Raw genomic sequence first — 17,714 nt, 5'->3', positions numbered from 1 at the left:
ACTCTTTCCTTATCCATTCTCACACAATGGTTCGTGTGGAGCATGGTCCACGTTAACGTCATCCTCAACAGATATGTCTTTTCTTAACAGTACATGTTTCCCAGACAAGCAAGGTTTCCCCCACAGAACAGGTTTAGATTTAGAAAATGAAGTATATAATTTAGGAAATTATTCGTCGAATTTCATGGTTCTGAATGTTCAGTCTGATACTACTCCAGACTCACCCGCTATTTCAGTACTACCAGTCAAAGGCGAATTATGTGTCCGTAGTTATGGTTCTGTACATATAGGTCATAGTGAATGTACTACTGTTATCAAGTATAGTGACAGTAGGAAATCTATTTTTAAAGCTTCACGTCATTCTTATTTTGTTTGTGGTCAAACTGCATATGTCCGTCTGCCCCTCGATTGGGAGGGAACCTGTTACATTGCTTTCCTACTGCCACCTGTTTTTCTAGCCCCACCTGACTATCATAGGAATTCTTTCTTAGTACACACTAGACACAAGAGAAATCTCCCGATTGTCGATTATACTGAAACCGCCGCAGAGCAATTCATTGATATAGATAAAGGTGTTTTCCCTTATTTAGGTACAGTTGTAAATAGTAAGCTTATCCGTAGGTTAACAAGAACCCTTGAAGCAGTAGTAGATGAGACTGCCTCCGCTCTAGGTAACTTAACTGAAGAGCAATCCTTTATGAGAATTGTCGTTTTACAGAATCGTCTCGTCCTTGAAGTCATACTGGCCGACAGGGGCGGGGCCTGTAGAATTCTCGGATCCAGTTGTTGCATTTTCATTCCAAATAACGCGCCGTCTGTTTATTCAGCTATAACCAGACTCCATAAAATTGCCCATCTGTTACACCAAGATCCAGGCACCTGGACATGGTCCGGTTGGTTCTGGAATGTAATTTCCGAATGGGGATGGAAAGTCCTGTCCTTTCTAGGTATTGCAGTAGCGATCATATTTAGCTGCTGCCTCTGTATACAATGTGGCCCTGCGATTTGCAGCATGTGTGCTACCTCTTGTATTCCCCGTCCCAAGCCCTGTTCTAAATCCCGTTCCAAGACAATTCGAGACGAGCAAATGGTACTGTATGAAATGATAGACGGTATCATGAATATTGATGTTTCCTGATGGAACCGTAGTGACAAGGAGGGAATGTGGAAAAGTAAATTTTGCCATGTTCTGTGTCCCTACGCCTCATCCATCATATGTTATGTGTGCATGACCAATATGCATATGTTATTCCCCATTTCTGATTAAAGACGCAATTACAGTTGTGTCCACCTCTAGTATGTTAGTTTCCAGTCCTCGTGAATACTACGAATATCAGACCTATGTAAGTAATGTTGCCACGTTTCTCAGTGTGCACGTTATTCAATTATAAAGTCTCCGTTTCCAGGCCTCAAAAGGGCCCGGACCACAGATTCAGCTCCTGTCTCCTGAAAGCCTCGCTGAGGAGCGATACAGCCCCCACCTGTATCCTCGACCCTTCACTTACTTCCTGCCTTGCAGTGCCCGGTGCACCCCGGCTCTGCCTCTGAGTCTGCCAAAAGTATGTTATAGTTCCTGCTATCAGTTCAGTCCTCCTCCTCTGCATTCCTAAGCTACTGAACTGCATCAATAGTTTCCGTCATTGTCTAGCCTTCTCGTCTCCACGTTAGAGAAATACTGTATTTAATGGTCATTTAATATTCTTCACGCACTACATGTAGAATAATGCATGGTCCAGTCTTAGAATCAAGTTAGCTTTTCCCCTCATGACTTCTAGTTTATATCAACATGTTCCCTAAACATTAGATACCAGATAGGGTTTAGGTACATGTCGCTCCGACCCTCCAGACTCTAGTCTCTGCTCCTAGCACAGAGTTCGTAGCCCCCAGCTTCTCCTAGTAATACGTCATTGCTAGTTTTCGCGCACCATTAGGTTAGAGGTCCCGGCTCCTTAGGTAGCCCCCTCCAATGTTTCCGCCCATTCATGACATATTCTGTTACGTTTTGCATCACATGTCTAAGTAAACTCCCAGTTACACCTCTTATTTCTCTTATCTCTCGCGACTGCTACGCGTCACGCCTTCTACTCCACCCACTGTTACGCCTATTGCAATGTAATGCTATGTGTTTGCGCTATGTATATAAGTCAATGTCTTGTTATTAAATGTTAGCGCGCTCATCCCAGACCAAGCCCCAGCAGCTGCTGGGCCTCTTTTCCCCTGCTGGGCCCCAGTTGTCCTGCTGGGCCCTGTCATTCTGTTCCTATGCAGGTTGTCCTGATCCTGTCCTTATGCTGTAATAAACCTGCAGAAACTCCTACTACCTCGAATCTTGACTCTTATTTATTGAGCTATCTGTTATGCTATAAGTCTAGTCAAAAATAGGGTATTATTTATTTATTTACCACAAGGAGGGAAAGTCGAAACAGAAGGAGACCAGACCTCGCTGAAGGACGTGGAGTCACCACGCCATGGCCCCGGAGTGACGTGGCTCTTACAGGTACGTGGGCGTCTATGCGGCTTTTGGAAAGGGGCTGAGTCAGAGAGGGAAGGGAGGGGAGGCTGAGGGGTGAAAGGGACCCAGGGAAAAGGAAATAAGTGAGATGGAATAGGAAGACAAGAGCAGAAATCATCGGCTACTCTTCTTGTTTTGGTTGCTCCAACCCCCTCCCTTCACATTTATGCATAGTTATTATTTATCTCTCACATCCTCCTTTGATTAAATCATAAAGCAAAAAACACTTACCTGAGTCTTTTTCTTCTGTCCGAGAGACGACGGCGGCCGAGGCTCACCTCAGGGACTGAAGTGGAAGACCCTGTGGGAAAGAAGAATACAAAAGAGACAATCAATCACTGTGATTTCCTGTAATAATAATACAAAGTGCATACCAAGAAATTATTCAATGCAGTGTGCTCCTTCTTGACCGACTCTTCTACACGAGGAGCTACATACTTTCCCTACAGGGAATGGGAGACAGACACACAGACACACACACACGGGAAAGCATAGTAGGAAAACGCTACATACAGTTTGTAGATGCTTGCATATGTACATTATTTTAGAAAGATGGTGGAACTATTGATTCTGAATGCACTTTCTTTTCTTAAGTCACAAATGTATGAAACAGTTTGTTGCAGGTCTAGTTGTTCTGCCTTCCTCTTCCCTCTCCCCATTGGTTAGCTATGTGACGTACAATGGAATGTTGGTATAATATTTATATGACGTGTACACCTCTACTCGGTGACTATGTTACCTTCCTGACAGCTGTCCCCTCCCACCCGCAAGCTCGTTCTACGTCCATAAATACCTATGAAAATATACTGTTATTTTCCTTGTTATTGAACCTACATTCTACAACACAGTCCAGAGTCTGGAATTCACTGCACAGCCCCTGCCCTGAGTGTTGCCTCTCAGTGTCCTGAAGATGCCCCCGTGCTCGTGAGTCACCCTGGGGTCAGAGGCCTCCCTCACCTCTGCTCGAGCTCCGCTCAGTGGGGGCTGCAGGGTCTAGGGGAGGGAGGCACCGAGGGCCTGGCTGCCTGTGAGGAGTGGGGCCGGTGTGTTATTCCCCCTCCGAGTGACGCGCGAGCTCAACAAAACAGAACATCGGGTCTCACTGCTGCGCACGCGCAGGACCGCGCGTCACGGCTGCGCACGTGCGGAGCAAAGACAGAACATCCAATCGCCGAGTTAGGACCTTGCACGGGGTACGGACTGTAAATCGTTCTGGACACACGACGCGCAGCCTCACTGCGCCTGCGCAGAGAGACACTTCCCGCTCATACGCCTGCGCAGAGAAAAGGCACTTCTCCCAGAGGAGTCGACCGAGGAGCTTTGCATTTAAATCCATCTCACCCTGTGCTGTGGCGCGAGGCGCCTCGTGCTCCGCGTCGGGAGGCAGTTGTATCTCATTCATTGTGTCCCCGCGCGGACACTGGAATTCAAGGCCTTCCTGACCTCGCGTTCCTCGGTGGGAGGCAGTGTCTGTCCTCAGCGCATGCGCAGTTGTCCATCTACGGTCCTCTCTAACCCACGCTCATAGATAGTTCAGTGCTGGGGTTACTCAAAGGCCTCAGAAAGCTCAGCCAGACCCACAGCAGGGCCCTCAGCACCCACGTTACACCCCAGGTGAGGCATGAGGTACAATGTCTGTCTGGAGCTGGAGGGTCTCCAGCCTGCTGTCCGGGATTCATCTGTTGTTGTCTGCATCGATGGATGATTATTTTGTCTCAACAATGCTCTTTGGCCCTCAGTGCTGGAGTTGGGTCGCTCTTTTCAAGGCCTCAGCAAACGGGGACATTTGTTTCGCCTGAAAAGTCTGTGATGAGAAGATCGACCAGTAAAAGTAACACATGTACAGGATAAAAATAAATAGAAAAATAAATAGATAAGCAATGTCCAATCCATAATGTAGCAAAATACAGTAAACCTAGGTAAAGTGCATATTGTGAATAGTACAATATGAACGACTTCACAGATCGCACATAGATTTCCGTGCACCCGTAGCCACTCTCACAAAGGTGCCAATGCGCAAGATCAATGCAACATTGTCCAATTTAAATTTGCAGTCAACAGCGTCTGTTAAATTAATAGGTGACAATTTTTTAAAATACGGAATTAGCAACCATTGTGCATATTTCATATAGTATTTACTAAAGACTAAAAAGTGTAAAAGCGTTTGACCGCTGTGATCATCACATGGACATGGCAGGGAGTCACGTTTTGCGTTATACCCATGGGGAAAACAAAGCAAATATCTTACGGTCCCAGCTCTTAGACGGACTAGGAGGCCTCTCTCCCATTGGGACATCGGTAGTGCAATATAACTTGGTAGACAGTGCTCAGGGTGCTCAATGGATATAAATTTTGCGACCGTTTTTATATTCAATTCCCTTTCTAGTTTATCCGCGCTATAAAGTGCTTACAATGCTGTCTTTAAAACGTTTTTGTCCATTGTTACAGCTATGTTTGAGTTGGCAAACAGTCTACCAAGGTTAACGCTTTCCAGACCGTTAACTACCCCAGGAAGCCATGGAACATCCATCCCTTTCTCACAGCGAAGACTATCATCTATTATGTCCCTTGTGAGAGAAGCCTCGGGATTCTCCATTATGGCTAGCCAAAATAGTACAGGGTGGGCCCTATGATGTCTTCAATGTATCCTAATTTCAGTTTGCCGTGACATATGTACAGAGGGGTGGAGATTGGGGCGCCCAAGAGTTTTCTACAAAATCTACTTTCCTCTGATTGGACGCAAGAGCAGTTGGCAACACTCCATTCCTCTGCCTCATAGGTAGCTATTGGTACACACAGGATCTTAAAAATCTTTAAAAAAAACGCTGGAATTGTTCTCGATTTTCTAGGGCGGAGGAGACTGAGGATTGAGTTAAAAGCCCTCGAGAACTTACTTTTACAATATGCCAAGTGTTCACACCAGGTGCAGTACGCAGCGAAGACCATTCCCAGATAAGGGGAAGTAGCAGTGCAAGTTAATTTTTGGTCGCCCACAGAGATAAAATATTAACAGACATTTCCTTGGCCCACAAGGCATTATAAAAGATTTCTTAAAATTTGTGCATAAATCTAGGCCGGACATAAAATCTGTGAAACCTCGAACTAAAGTGCGTAGTGCATTTGGTGTGCGACCAATTAAAACTGCATCATCTGTGTATAAAAGCACTGGGAGAGGTTTGCCTTGAATTCTGGGAACATCATTAGTTAGTGTGATCAGTAAATTGTTTATATATATGATAAATAGAAAAGGGTCCAGAACACAGCCCTGTCTGACTTCTCTATCTACACTGATGTAATTGGAAACTTCTCCCCCAACACCAATCCTGACCTCGCTTTCAGGTCCGTATGGAGATAGGCTAAATAATGAACAAGGGCCTCATCCAGTCCATATTCTAAAAGGATGGACCATAGACGGGACCTATTGACAAAATCGAAAGCTGAGGACAGGTCCATAAAAGAAAGCTAAGTAAAGTGGCAAGTGCTGTGCAAAAGTGTACTTCCCTATGATCAACTTAAGATTAAGACTTTGCTCGTTTGTGCCAACTTTACCCCTGAAACGTAGTTGGCATTGTTCTAAAACTGATTGTCATCTGTCCAGGTTAAAATTTTTGTGTATAAAACTCTGCCTAAAATTTTAAGGTTGTTATCTATGAGGGAGATCGGTCTACAGCAACAAGGTTGTGTGCAATCGCCGTTTTTAAAAATGGGAACGATCGTGCTAGTAGACCATGTCTTAGACAGTGGGGCATTGGTTAGAATATGAAAAATATTTAACAGTGGGGCCCAAAAATCTGGTTTATATTTAATAAGATCAATGGCCAACCCATCAGGGCCTGGAGTTTTATTGCCCGCACTCTGACGTATAGCCTCCTCAACCTTGTTTATTGATAATGGGATTCCAGGTGGCACCCTGTTAATAAAAGGGTCGGATTAAAAAGCAGGCTCTTGGTAAATAGTGGAAAAGTGACTTTCGCAGGTGGCGCTCATTATGTTGCATCTGATGGGAGTGAACGGTTGTCCAATTGATCTTTAGTGGTAGTCCAAAATATATTCCCATTATTTAAGCTGGTGGCATTAATGAGCGCATCCCATTACACCTAGGGCTTTGAGATAGGACCTTGCGGAGCTTTCTGTTGGCAATTGAGCACTCCTGATTGAACCATCTAGGTTCACGCAGTACTGTACAAATGGGTTTAGACAGCAAGGATTTAATGGTCCACTGAGTTCGGTAAAGGCGCTGATAGCCACTGGGTGTGGAACAGGGCCTCTAAGCAGATGTTAATAAGATTCATGTTTCCCCTAACCATAGAACTGAATCGTTCTGTGTTATTAATGCCTCGCCAGCCCAGTCTGAGGTTATCTGTAGATGGTGATCGGTCCCTAGCACCACATTCTGTCTGAGGCGTTGGAACTGGAGACATCCGTAACGTTATTTGTATTGGGTTATGGTTCCCAAAGATTGTGGCCATAATTTCGGCTTTAAGCAAGCTTGCTTCGCAAGCGGGGGAGATAAAAAACATTATCAATTGTAGATGAGCAGCCCCTCCCTCTGAATGTCGGTTCGGGGGGGCATTATCTTTTGTAGTTGCATCAATTTCCATAACATTAATTAAGTTAAGGGTGTTCAAATGGTCCATTAGCTCTCTACCCCATTGCATGTTTGTCTGCTGCTATGTGAATATTCACTTGACCATGAGTAAGTTAGCTTAGCATTAAAATCGCCCCCAGACAGATTCCTACTGACTTGAAAGAGTCGTTGGATTTTACAATAGATGCAATACAATTAAACAAATATATAAAATGCATATTTGGAACAGAATGAAAATCACAAGACCTGCTAAACGCCATTCAGCTACAAGCAATGCGCCCGCATGTTTATGGGTAATTCCTTCCACCCGAAAAGGAGCGTTTTTCAAAGCACAGCAAGGGGGTGTTCGCCATGACCCTTCATCAGTATGAACGCTGTACCCTTCAATACGTTTTATTTGGTAGCTGGAATCATGCACCTTATTGCTGCTCTACTATAAACAGAAATCACACTTTGATACTAATATACACCTGGGGTATACTTAGACGTGGGCTATTGTGTAAAACTAAACAAGCCCACACACAGAGTGTCCCGTATGCCACCCATAACTGTCAAAGTTCCTATTTTACACACACAAGCAAAACATGTTTATAAACATGGAAATAAATATAAGTAAACTCAACCACGATTATAGATTATAAAAGACTTCTAGACAGACAAGCTGTTGGCCTTCACTAAGCCAGATGACTCACTGAGTTGACCCGACATCCGAGTGTGACCTCTACCAAATCTGAATACTCGTAGGGCAGGCTCAGCCTTTCATCCTTTAGAGGGTGATAAACTGGTCGCCATTGAGCTGGTAATAGGAACATCGGGTTATAAGACTGCAATTGGTGTGATGCAGACATGTACTTCTAATAACTCGTCCCACCCGTAGAGGTTTATTCACAGTAAATTACACCTCGTTCACTCCTGAGGCAGAGAGAGGCTTAAAGCTTCTGCCATCAGTAAACAATGTTATGTTATGTTATGTTAACATTTTGATTAAGCGCAACAGCTGCCCCAGCAAAGAGGCATCCCGGCGCTGAGGATCCACAAGTACCATACCAATAGCGGAGAAAGAGCTGAGGCAGGAAGTCCTAAGGAGAGGGGAACAGATGGGTCTTAACGGCTTTCCGGAAGGCGGACAGGTTTTCCAAGGAGCGAATATTCAATGGCAAGGAGTTCCAGAGCTTAGCTCCCAGAACCCTGAAGGAGCGACCACCAATACCGCAGAGCTTTGTGCGGGGTACTATTACTAGGTATTGGCCTAAAGAGCGCAGACTGCGCTGTGGCACATAAGGTGTTAGAAGCGGGCGCAGGAGTTTTGGGCATCTGGATTTGAGGATCTTGAATGCCAGGGTGAGGGTTTTAAATTGAATACGAGATTCAATGGGAAGCCAATGCAGCTTTCGAATGGTAGCTCTGACAGAGCATCTGCGGGGAAGACCCACCAAGGATCTTGCCGCCGAGTTCTGAACTCGTTGCAATCGCGCTATCTCCGCTTTGTTTGCACCCAAAAATAAAACACTGGCATAGTCCAAGCGAGAGAGGATTGTGGATTGTACAATGAGTTGCCTGACTTTAGAGTAAAAAAAATTGAGTATCGGGTTAAGACTCCTCAGAAGGCCCACACAGGTAGCTGCCACTCTTTTTGAGTGGGTCTGGAAGCTAAGCGAGGAGTCTATCCAGACTCCCAGGTTTTTGACTAATGATTTAGGTGGTGGAATGGTGCCCAAAGAAGAGGGCCACCAGTGCTCGTTCCAATAGCTGGTATTCCTCCCAACAAGCAGCACCTCCGTCTTACCTGCATTGAGCTGCAGGCAATTGTCCGTCATCCACTGGGCTACTGCAGCCAGCCCACTCCTGAATCTCGAGGCCGAAGTAGATGGTCCTTCGGTGAGAGTGATTACCAGCTGCGTGTCATCTGCATATGACACCAGCGTGAGGTCCCACTCCTTAGCCACTACCGCAAGTGGCTGCACGTAGAGATTAAAAAGGAATGGGCCAAGTGCAGAGCCCTGAGGGACTCCCTGGCCGATGGAATGGGACTGGGAGAGAAACGGGGGAGCCGACACCCGGAAGGATCTGTCCTTCAAGAATGAGCGGAACCATTCCAGGGCAAGACCGGTAATCCCTACTGTCGCCAGACGATGTAGCAGAATGTCATGTGAAACCGTATCAAAGGCTGCGCTGAGATCTAACAGAATCAGCGCAGCGCTCTAACCGGCTTCAAGAATTGTCCGGAGGTGTTCAGTCGTGGACAGGAGGGCAGACTCAGTACTGTGGCCCGGCCTGAACCCGTTTTGTGATGGGTCTAGGATGTTATTTTGATGCATATATTGGGACAATACGTTGCTAACATGAGCCTCCGCAAGTTTAGACACCCATGGGAGCAACGAAATGGGCCTGAAGTTTTCTAGTTTGGAGGGGTCCAGAGTAGGCTTCTTGATAATGGCGGAAACCCATGCTTGTTTCCAGGCAGTCGGGACATTGGCCGAAGAGAAGGAAAGATTAAGTATAGAGGCCAGGGATGGTAGAAAGTATTCTAAAGACTATGGGGTCGATTAGGATCGCGGACGGACTTGAGTCCGTCCGCGACCTCTGAGGAGGAGGGAACGTCCGCATGGGCTGCGGCGTTCCCTCCGATCTGATTAGGATGTGACCGCCAGGGTGGCGGTCACATCCTCTATCTCTAACATTGCGGCGGGTGCAGCTTCAAGCTGCACCCGCCCCAATGTAAAAAATGCATGCACAGCATTTGCGTGCACAAAGCGGCAGGCACCGCGCGGTGCCTGCTGCATTGTGCACGCAAATGCAGGGGGGTACCATAGGTACCCCCATGTGCACCCCCCACCACCCCTTCACCCAGGGGGCCCGCAACGGGCCCCCGAAGTGAAGGTCCGTATGCTTTTTCACGGCGGAAAAGCCGCCGTGGAAAAGCATAGAATTGCAGACATCCTAATATGCCTGGCGTGTCTGATAGACACCACCAGACATGTTAGTGCTTTTCTGCCGCGGTCGCCTTCCGACCGCGGCGGAAAAGCTGCGGACAGATTATCGGACCCACCAGCCATCCTAATTTGGCGGTGGGTCTGTGGAGGCTCCGCTGCGGTTTTCCCGCATCCTCCGGGCCGGCGGTGGCTTCCGCCGGCCCGGAGGATGCGGGAATTCCGCAATCATAATGACCCCCTAAATATTGGAATTAGTGGAGTTAAGTGGATCAAAAGAGTGCTGCGGGAATGACCTATATATTTTTTGCACTTTTTCTACAAAGAAAATGGCAAGGTACTCGCACTGCTGCGCGGAGGTGATACTGGAGACAGGGGTTCTGCTACTCTGCAGTTCTTGCACCAATTTAAAGATACATTTGGTGGGGTTCGGGCTAGAGTTGATTTCTTCTGCATAGAAAGAAGCACGCGTGGAGCAAATAGCTTTGTGATAGAGTTTTTGTTTGGCCAGATAAAATGCTTTATCCCTATCATTGTAGTCCCTTCTCCAGATTCGCTCGGCTTTTTTACAATCTTTCCGCATGGATCTCAAAGTGTCATTATACCATGGGTTGGAGGGGGATCTGCGCCCCTTAGTCCATTTAGCTGGAATGAGGGCATCTAATCCTCTGGTAATCCAGTCATGGAAGGCGGCGTATGCCATATTGATGTCCATATTTGTCTCATAATGGAATGCTCCTAGAGTAGAGTGGAGGTCATTGGTTGTAAGTTTATGCCAAGGCCTCTTGAAGCGCCGGGTTGGCTCATCCTTGTTGAACATTTCCCTGACCATCATAGTAATTTTGATTAAATAGTGATCTGTCCATCCCATAGGTTTAGGCGCATCTGTCCTAACCTCCGGGATATTAGTAAAGACAGGGTCTAATACATGCCCAGCCGAGTGCGTAGCAGTCTGAATTAAAGAGTCTAGTTGTAAGGCTGCAAGGTCCGCCAGGAGATTTTTGATGGTAGGGTCATGAGTCAAATCAAAATGGAGGTTTAGATCTCCTAATATTGTGAAGTTAGCCGAACCCACAACCAAGGAGTTGGCCACCTCAAGGAGAGCTTTGATGAACATTAGAAGCAGGTCCAGGGGGTCGATAGATATAAAGCCCTGACAGAGCAAAGTGTGGGCCCATAATGATCTTAAATCGAGTGCTTTCACAGCCATAAATATCTTCCTTAATAAAGGAGCAGATATATTGATTTTTATAAATGACTGCTATGCCGCCGCCCCTTGCGTCTCTATTTAAGGTCTTGATCAAATAGCCGTCTGGCAACGTGAGGTTCGGTAGACTGGTCATGTTGTCCCGAAGCCATGTTTCACATAAAAAAAGAATGTCAGGGTTCTCATCAAGGAGGAGTGGGTTGACCTCTAAGTGGTGTTTTGCGAGAGACCTAATATTCAGTTGGAGGACGGTAATAGATGTTTGTTTAAACGAGTCTGACCTGTGCCCAGATAAGCAGGGACTAGGTGTTGTGAATTCACAAGACTTACATTGTAAGCATGTCTGTCCAAGGTGGCCTGATAGCTCATCACAGGTCTGGCCAGGGTTCAGGGCAAGTAGAAGCTCCCTATCATAATGGCGAATTTCCCGTAGAGCTTGGCCAGCGGGACAGGCGAGAGGCGATGTCTTGGCGATGACGGGCGCAGACGGGCTTGCCTTCGGCGCGCAGACGGCGCGCCCGCTGCACTCGTCCGCTGCGCATCCGGGGAATGCACATGGTTTATAGAAGGGGGCGTGGCCTAGCGGTAGTGGGCGTGGCCATAGGGCTCTCGGTGATGGCGGCAAAGAAGATTGTTGATATGACTCGTGGCAGCGCTAAAATCCGCTGGGCGGGGAAACCAAGGGTGTGATAAGTAAATAATAGGTGCCCAGGGAGAGGAGTAGGTACATAAAAACACAGTCTCACGGTCAATTTTATTTAAAAATGCAAACAAGCGCTCTCCCGTCTTCCGCCTCAGGAGGTAGGATTCTCTGGCTTGCGCTAGTGATCAGAGCTGCTTAAATGCCTTCGGCGGGGGCGGGGCCTAGCGGTAGTGGGCGTGGCCATAGGGCTCTCGTGATGGCGGCAAAGAAGATTGTTGATGTGACCCGCGGCAGCGCTAAAATCCGCTGCGCGGAAAAACCAAGGGTGTGATAAGTAAATAATAGGTGCCCAGGGAGAGGAGTAGGTAAATAAAAACACAGTCTCATGGTCAATTTTATTAAAAAATGCAAACAAGCGCTCTCCCGGCTTCCGCCTCAGGAGGTAGAATTCTCAGGAGTGATTCAATGGAGTGATTGTCACATACAGAACGAAGATCGGATTTGACAGAAATGTTTCTGGGCCGCAGATTGGACTCGTTTTGTCCATATTTAAAAAAAAAAATCTTTTTATTTAAGAAACAAGAAAAAGAACAATAATAACAGGTGGCTTACATCGCGGAATGAAGGATTAATAATATACATACAGGGCATATAGACGGAGAATCATCAAGAGAGTCTGCTCACGTGTTACATCTGGTATATGGCTGCACTACAATCAGGATAGTCAAAACAAACGCCTACCACCCACCCCACCTCCCCAAGAAAGCAGGATAAACATTGAATAACAACCCCGGATAGAAGGGAGGGGGAAGGGTGCAGCAATGAGAAGGTTACGAAGCTACGTCCACTGTACCGAACACTGTGAGAAATTACGCGACAATTGGCTAACTCACGCAAGTGATATCTCCACCAGAACCCGTCCACCCTATAACACAAATCCGCTACTCAAGATGACCACCTATATCAGGATTTTGAAGGATTTCAAACATAAAAAACTACAAATACAATCTAAACAAACACCCCTCCCCCCACCCTGCACCCCAGCATATGGCTTGCGCCCTATCTCCAACTAGCTGCGTGCCTGTCACCCCATCTAACTAGGTACTAAATGTAGTAAAACTTGGAGGAGGACATTTCAATACGGACCCCCGGTCCTCCCTCCCCCCCGCCAGAACCAAGAATCCCCATAATAAACACATAACTCCATTGAAAAGCAAATTTAAAAACTAAACGGGGGAAACAGTAACGACCACCCTACCTCCCATAAATACAATGGTAACGAATCCCACTTCAGAAAACCCATAGTGCCAAACCCCAACAGTCAGTCTCATCCTTGACCCTTCCGATCAGTCGAGCAAGCCCCTTCCAGACAGGCTTTCGCCTCCGCAGGATAGTCGGAATGTGAAAACAGTTCAGTATAGTTCCGTATGAGTCGAGGCAAAGTTATAGAGTACCTAGGAATTTTATCGGCAGCAACGGTGACCCTCGTCGACATAAGCTCACGACGTCTGTGCCTCTGTGAGGAAATTGAAAGCGTCAAAGAGGGGTAGAATGCTGAATCATTCCATAGAGAGATCCCAGCAAGAGAGCCTGGAAGGGGAGCAACAATTAAACCAAACTCGGTAGACGATGTTGGTGGGCTTGGCAGACCATAGGGCACGTCGAGTACACGATTATTGACCATCACATTGCCATGAAGCTCCGACACCTCTCGTGGCACAGGGTACACTGCCGCTACAGGGACCGCCATAGGTGATGTAGGCTGATCAGGATTTTGAGACGGTGTAGGGTCCGGTCCCACTTGTCCAAGTCCGTGTGCAACCACAATCATTTTTCAGACAATGAACTCCACATGGGAATGTAAGGCCCCGATCGCTGCCAATACAGATCGTATCGACGGTTCAGACTCAGTCCGTCCCACCGAATCGTGGTCCGAGACACCCATGTTCGCGTCCCCCCGAGGCCCGGCCTACCCCGGGGGAATCGGCTAATTTTGGGACGGACTGTCGCGGAGGGAGAACGAGGACTTACCAAGGTTGCGGTCCAGGTTCCGAGGCCACAGGCGTAGATCCCAACCCGACAAACACCGGCGGGGTTCAGACCGGGTCTCCGGGCCAGGGACCCACACCCGCAGCGCACTGTCGTGCCTCGTCAACCCTCCATCGATTGTAGGCTAGAACAACGACCGCCGTCAAAATCGGGCTTAACATTTTTTCCCATGTCCAAGGACCGGACCCTGATGGTCACCCACAGCCGATGTTATTCAACTGGAACCCGGCTGGGCCAGTACTCAAGTCCCCGGATCACAAGCTGGTGTAGGCCCCAAACTAAAACTCGACGTAACTTCGTCCACAAAGCTGGAAAAAATCCCGGGATTGCACCAAAATATAACGTAGCCGTTCACACACCCGGAGGCAGGGTGGAAATTCAAGATTTGTAGCAGGATTGTCCGGCGGAGGACGGAGGTCGGCGGAGCCGGGAGCCTATGCGGCCATCTTAGTTGCGAGCGTAGCTCCTCCGTTTTCTCCATATTTGTTCGCAGATTAACCCGGTTTAGTATTCAGACACATCACACAAGGGTCTTTCTAGGACTCTTGACTTGGGCCTCCAAATGAACATCTACTGAGGTTTGTCTGGCTCGTTTTCTGGTTTCCGGGAAGAATGCTGTCACGCAGCATGTTTGTTTAGGAGATTAGACAAAGTAATCACAGTGTTTCTTACAAAAAATAAAGCGTGAATGCAGTGTGTAATTAAAAAAAAATGATGTCAGAGAAGCGCATTTGTTTCTGAAGCAAACTAATCAAAGTAACCAGCGTAAGTAAAAAATCTGGCTACATTGTAAACGGTAAAAAAAGTAACCAACACGTAAAAACGGACTCTGGAGCAAATGAGTTTTAAAGGTGCCCAATAGCTTCCGGTAGAGACTATATAGAAAACTGAGAAAAAGGAAAACATCAAGTGAAAACGGACTTGGAAGCAAATGAGGCGGGAGGAGTAAAAGCACAGAATGGGAGGCTGATGCTAGCGGTTTCGAATAGAAAGCTAAAGAAGGGAATGTTTGAGAATGGAGAAGGGGTAAGAATAGTTGGCAAACAAGTCGGATGGGGGTGGGGGTGGGGGAGAAGGGGAGTGAGCGAGTGGGAGGGAAGCACTGGTGAAGCATCACGTTTCAAGAGCCTGGTGGGTGGGGGGGGGGGGGCGGGGGAGCCAGCGAGTGGGAGGGAGGAAAGGAGCATATGGGGATGGGGTGTGAGTGAGGGGGATCAGAAGCCTTTGATGGTGGTGTGCGAGGCCAAGCGCGTACTGGAGAAGCGCCACGCTTCAAGAGTTAACATGCATTGTGAGAAATCCGAATGGAATCTGCTTGGTCAGAGAGTTTGTTTTAACTACATTACTCTCGTCTATTTATCCCTGCGGGATAGAATAGTCGAGACCTAAAAACTTCATCTTGCAGACGAACCAAGAATCACGCTTGAATGTCACAACTTTTTAAAACAAGGTAGTCAGGAAAGTGTGGCGAATATATTACAGCTCTTTGCATTTTGACAGCCCCAAGCAAATTTGAGAACAGAGTGGATGTATGTAGCAGAGACGAGTCTTTTCACCCAATGTGAGTGGTGATATCCGCTTTGCTGATCTGTCTGCGGTTATGATGCTGCTGACAGTAGCGTGTCTGCTAAAAGTGATGGCGTGACTGGTGGAACAGTAAAGCCAAATAAGAGAAAGTTATCTTCCGACACCGCAGTCTTCGTGACTAAGACCAGTAACACTGAAGACTCTTGAGACTCACAGCAGTAATTTCTTCTTTCAGAGCATTATTGCTGCAGATGGAGTGAAGCCAAGAAGTAAGCACATTACTAAGGTACCAACAACGTTCAATATTGTTCATTTGTATTAACTGTTTCTCTTTTGCAGCATTTTGAAATGCATTTTCTAGTTTTGTTGCTTTTTGTTTAGTTTTTTCTTGTAGGTTGTTACCTTTGGTTTAAAGGGAAAGATGTTGTAGTGTGTGATCTTAATGCTGCAGTTTGCATTTCATTACCATTATTTGCTTATCCTGGAAAATCTCCAGGGTGTAGGAGATTTGTTGTTCCAGAGTTCATTCTTCAGCTTCTGGGCAGTTGTCGCTCTGTGGCGACCTGTGGTCCTGTTTCTCTGCTCTTCTTGTAGCAGCTCCTATCAGAGCTTCATCCTCCCGCCAATGATAATAAGATGCCAGGCATCACACAACACAGACTATGTTGGGTTAAGTCCATCTGCTCTGCGCAGTTAGAGCTAAGATAAAGTTCTACGGACCCATCAGGCTGTGAATGTAACCTATGGGCTTAAGATGAAATGTAGAGCTTACCTCCTTCCTGAGTGGCTCCAGTCTGCTGTGTGCAGACCCTATAGCTGGCAGCACCCTGCAGTATGTATGTATAAATCAGATTATGTTGGAAGTAATCTGCAATATAGTGGCAGGCAGCCCCCTGCCATAGAGTAGGGTTTCTCATAGTGTTTTAATTCCTGACACATTAATGGAGATTGTCTTTTAACAGGCAGAAGAACAACACTGACCATATATTTCTCTGGATTTGTTTTTAAAATGATGTACACATTCGGAATGGCATTTCGTTCTGCTGGAATAATAAGACAAGTTATCTTGCACTCTATGTTGTTGCATGGATTTTTGGCTGCAATGCATTCCATGTTTTATTCAAATGTGCTTTCTACAGGGCGCACATACATGATTTGCTGCTGTAGAGAAATAATGCTCCTGTGTACTGTGGCAGATTCTGAAATATTGAAAAACTTCATGATTTCTCTTTCAGCACTTCATAGTAAAACCTTTCACTTTTTGACTTAATCATTTGGCAGAAACATAACTTTGTACCATTAAAATAGTTTTGATGGGGAACATTCATGTGGGGTTAGGACTGGCTCGACCAGAGTGCTTGCTGACTTGGAGGAGTATGGAGTTGACCACCTTGCCTGGTCCGGTGTGGAACCAATCCAGCGATGCTTTGCTGCAGACTCATTTGCCCTGATAGCTGGTCAATAGTTTGAGGAGGAGGAGGTGAAGAGCTGGCTAAGTGTGCCATGAGCCTGGCAGTTCAGTACATCCCTGAGAAATGAGCTTTGAGTCGATGTAGTGTTCCTTCTGTTATACCACGTGCAATTCATCCTCTCCAAAACCTCAAGAATTCCTGGGTGTCAAGGGCGGCTGATTCTAATTGGGTGCTTGATAGTTTTCCAGAAACTCATGTTCTTGATTGTTCATGTTTGTCAGTAGTTAATTAAACACGCCCAGGGGTTTTATCTCTTCAGTGACACAAGCTGCAATAAAACTTTCTTTGTCGTCAAAGAATGGAAGGGCTGTGGAACTGTCATTCATCTCACTGCTAAGCAGAGCAGTGTCATGCTTCACCCTCACTCAGGCCTCTGATTTTGACCAACATCGCTTAGAACAATGGGACTTTAAAGACAATCCTTTCAATGAGAAAAACAAAACTACAAGTCCCTTAAGCAATAGTGGTGGAAGGTGTCACGCATGACCTGGAGCAACATCCGATTCAGCACATCCAGTTCCATTTTTTAAGTATTTGACACAATATTGAATTTATAACCTTTGTTTTTTATGGTCATGAGTCATCAGATATACTAAAAACGTGTCTTTTATTTTCAAGGTAAATTAAGTAATGGTCACCAGCTTGGAAGCTCTGTTAATTCTTCGGTATTTGTCATTGATCTCCACATGTGGCTGGTTTGGGTCTGCCCCTGCATCATTCCCGATAACTCACACAGGTAAGGAGCTTGTAGCAGCAACATGAAAACCCCATACTCGTCTGTAAGAA

At 46.5% G+C, this 17,714-nt stretch overlaps 1 protein-coding gene and 1 long non-coding RNA gene across 4 annotated transcripts in view; one reads left to right on the top strand and one right to left on the bottom strand.

The window, feature by feature from the left end:
• LOC144753669 (uncharacterized) overlaps positions 1-3,648 on the bottom strand; it is a 248,402-nt gene extending 244,754 nt beyond the window's left edge. For 2 of the 3 annotated variants that reach the window (XR_013594538.1, XR_013594522.1), the window contains exons 1-2: positions 3,347-3,582; positions 2,744-2,813 (exon numbers count right to left, since the gene is read on the bottom strand). The gene's annotated coding sequence lies outside the window, so the exon portion shown is untranslated. Of the gene's footprint in view, positions 1-2,743; positions 2,814-3,346 lie in introns of all 3 variants that reach the window. The other variant, XM_078641297.1, reaches the window with a different exon arrangement.
• A 234-nt stretch (positions 3,649-3,882) lies between these two features.
• The window catches only part of LOC144753268 (uncharacterized), a 73,150-nt gene continuing 59,318 nt past the window's right edge, over positions 3,883-17,714 (top strand). Inside the window, exons 1-3 of the long non-coding RNA XR_013594291.1 lie at positions 3,883-4,126; positions 15,692-15,742; positions 17,547-17,664. This is a non-coding gene — a long non-coding RNA (uncharacterized LOC144753268). The remainder of the gene's footprint in view (positions 4,127-15,691; positions 15,743-17,546; positions 17,665-17,714) is intronic.

This window comes from Lissotriton helveticus, chromosome 1_1 (genome assembly GCF_964261635.1).
Source record: "Lissotriton helveticus chromosome 1_1, aLisHel1.1, whole genome shotgun sequence".
In the NCBI taxonomy this organism is placed as follows: Eukaryota; Metazoa; Chordata; class Amphibia; order Caudata; family Salamandridae; genus Lissotriton; species Lissotriton helveticus.
Note: the sequence above shows the minus strand (reverse complement) of the source record. Positions and strands in the feature narration are given on the sequence as shown.